This window comes from Hemiscyllium ocellatum, unplaced genomic scaffold (genome assembly GCF_020745735.1).
Source record: "Hemiscyllium ocellatum isolate sHemOce1 unplaced genomic scaffold, sHemOce1.pat.X.cur. scaffold_154_pat_ctg1, whole genome shotgun sequence".
NCBI classification, from domain to species: domain Eukaryota; kingdom Metazoa; phylum Chordata; class Chondrichthyes; order Orectolobiformes; family Hemiscylliidae; genus Hemiscyllium; species Hemiscyllium ocellatum.
The window spans coordinates 639850-642756 of NW_026867806.1; the positions used below are offsets into that span (position 1 = coordinate 639850).

At 44.5% G+C, this 2907-nt stretch overlaps 1 non-coding gene across 1 annotated transcript; it reads right to left on the bottom strand.

The window, feature by feature from the left end:
* Positions 1-573: 573 nt before the first annotated feature.
* trnal-aag (transfer RNA leucine (anticodon AAG)) lies at positions 574-655 on the bottom strand. Its single transcript has one exon. It is a non-coding gene; the product is annotated as a tRNA-Leu (tRNA).
* Between the last annotated feature and the right edge of the window lie 2252 nt (positions 656-2907).

Here is a 2907-nt window from a genome sequence, read left to right on the forward strand (position 1 = left end):
TAAAGTAATCTCACAACTAATATCAGGGCAATTCCAAACTACTCTTTCAATGATACTTGAGCCTCAGTGCACCACCATATCCCAGACAATGCTGAAAAGAGAGAAAGAAAGAACATAATAAGAATAGGCCACAAAAAGTGAATTTCACCAATCACAGTCTCGATTAGATCACCTTTCCCTTCCGGTGTCTCCGGGACGGAAACGAAGGAAATTGGAGAAATTCAATAACATATGACATCAAAATTCATCGGAACGATTTTCCCATTCGTCAGAAAGCCAAGTAACGATGAATCGACTCACCGCAGGACTTTGTTTCACAACAGCGATGAAATAGCAGTCTCCATTCGGTTCCAGTAAAATCTCAACATGCTTGGAACATAAAGCAACAGTAGAGCTGTTTGCAATTTTCCACGCGGGAGGCGAACACGATCAAGACAGCATAGACAATTTGGCACTTTCCCACTACACATTTAATTCCCCGGGAAGCAAATCAAATTGTTTTGTGAACAGAAGTACAGCGGGAATGGAAACAGCATTTTAACAAGCTGTGTCGTTGCAACTGATCAGTAGAAATGGCAGTGGTGGGATTCCAACCCACGCCCCTGTCGAGACTGGAGCCTTAATCCAGCGCCTTAGACCGCTCGGCCACACTACCAGCTGCGCGGCCACACAATTTTCTTGCATTGCCAATTGAGCTCCTGCATGACAACAGATGGAAAGTCACGTGAAATGGGTTCCATGATTCCTCTCCGACTCGCACGGCTGCTTGGATGTGCCGGCTACAATATCAATTTCGCAACAAATAATGATAGCTCATCAATCCGGATAAAAATCAATGGTAAGCTGAGGCTATCTTCTCAGACTCTTTTCAGCTACAAATGTATCTGTGAGTGCGTGAGCAAACATGTTCGCTTATGATTTGGTCAAATAACCATGAACTGCTTGACATTACTGTAATTTCGATTCTTGCTTTGCTAAATGATTTCACCCATTGCTCGAAACAGGACAACTTTCACGTTTACACGGAACATGAAACACACCGGACTACAGGGAAAATGCACAAAGCTGAGCAGGCCGTGTTCCACATCATACCGTGCAGCATAGTTTCAGTCACTGTGTCTGTTTTGCAGAATAAGAGTCCCAAAGAATGTTCTCCAGCCTAAAAGCGGAGGTAGCATTACAATCCGAGAACGACCGATCACAGTGTGAGGATGCTCTGACCTCGGGGCCAGTTCGAGATGCCACTTTCCTTGCCTTTTACATAAACCGTGCAATTGGCTGCAGGGATGTTCACACCTGGACATGAGCCACATCGATACAACTGAGTTGGAAACCTGCGTGGGAATCAACGAGAAGCGACTCAATAAATCTTGCTAAATTCCATGGTGCTTATTAGAAATGCAGTTTCTGTTCACCTCAATTTAAAAGGCAGTTTTTGAACATAGTAACTGAAATCAAAAGCTAATTATCTCACCCCACCTCCACTCCGGGAGAGGTGCTAACTGCACTTGATTGCTTTTTGTTCTCGATGTGAAGAGCTCTCACGCCTGAGTCACCTTCACGCCTCTTGTTGCTGAGTGACTCAAAAAGAAGGAGTTTCACCAGAGCTGCAACTGCCTCACTTTCCCAGTTGACATTTTCCTGCTCATCAGTGATTTAAAGAAAACCAAAAGGATGCGATGTTATTCTGCAGCCGCTTTGTCGATTCCTCCGTTTAAATTCCAACATGGCTTAGATCTCGGGGCGCACCTTAATACTAGCTTTGAAAGCACAGGTCCAGAGCTTCCTCTGAGAGTGCAATTTCTTTCATTGCTGTTGCTGATTGAATGAGCCACTAACGTGCGAACTGCTCCAAAACATGATTCAGGACCTCTGGTGCCAATTCTCGCACTTTGAATAACGACAGACAGCTTCCAAATGAGGCAGCATAGACAATTTGGCACTTTCCCACTACACATTTAATTCCCCGGGAAGCAAATCGAATTTTTTTGTGAACAGAAGTACAGCGGGAATGGAAACAGCATTTTAAGAACGCTGTGTCGTTGCAAATGATCAGTAGAAATGGCAGTGGTGGGTTTGAACCCACGCCCTTGTCGCGACTGGAGCTTTAATCCAGCGCTTTAGACCGCTCGGCAACACTACCAGCGGCGCTACCACCCCATTTTCTTGCATTTCCAATTGAGCTCCTGCATGACAACAGATAGAAAGTCACTCACTTATCTTTCACCTTTCTGTTTCCAACAGTTCATTGTTGTCCAGGGTAATTGACATCTTGAAAAAGTTAAAACAAATGACAGTTGAAATTGTTTACAAAATTGAGCCAAGGATGTCGTCAATGTTTGGTCTATAGGGTGAGGTGGAACAGGCTGGACATCTTTCCCGACAGCGTAACGGCTGCGACATGATTTTATGGAAGGGTTGTAAACTGAGTATTTTCGTGTTTTACCCAAGCTGGGGTGAGTTGAAAACTCGAGAGCATAGGTTTACGGTGAGTGATCTGAAATTGACAAAGGACCTGAGGCACATTTCCCACACACAAGGTTGTGCGTGTATGAAATGAGCTACCAGAGGGAGTGGAGTAGGCTATTGCACTTAAGAAAATTGCAATGGTAATCGAATGAGTTTCTGGATAGGATGGGTTTAGAGGGATTGAGGCCAAATGCTGGGGAACGGGACTTGTTTAATTTTGGTTATATGGCGAGCATGGATGAGATACACTGAAGTATCTGTTTCCACGCGGTGTTCCCCAATAACATTGTGTTGCTTACACCGGTTTTAAAGAATTACCATCATAGCAGCAGGGACACTTGGCAATGTTGGTTGGTTTTGTGATTGAAAGTCTTTGTCCAGCGGGTGTGCCACAGGGATCTGTGCATTATGGGCATTAATTGCTCGGATGTGAATGCA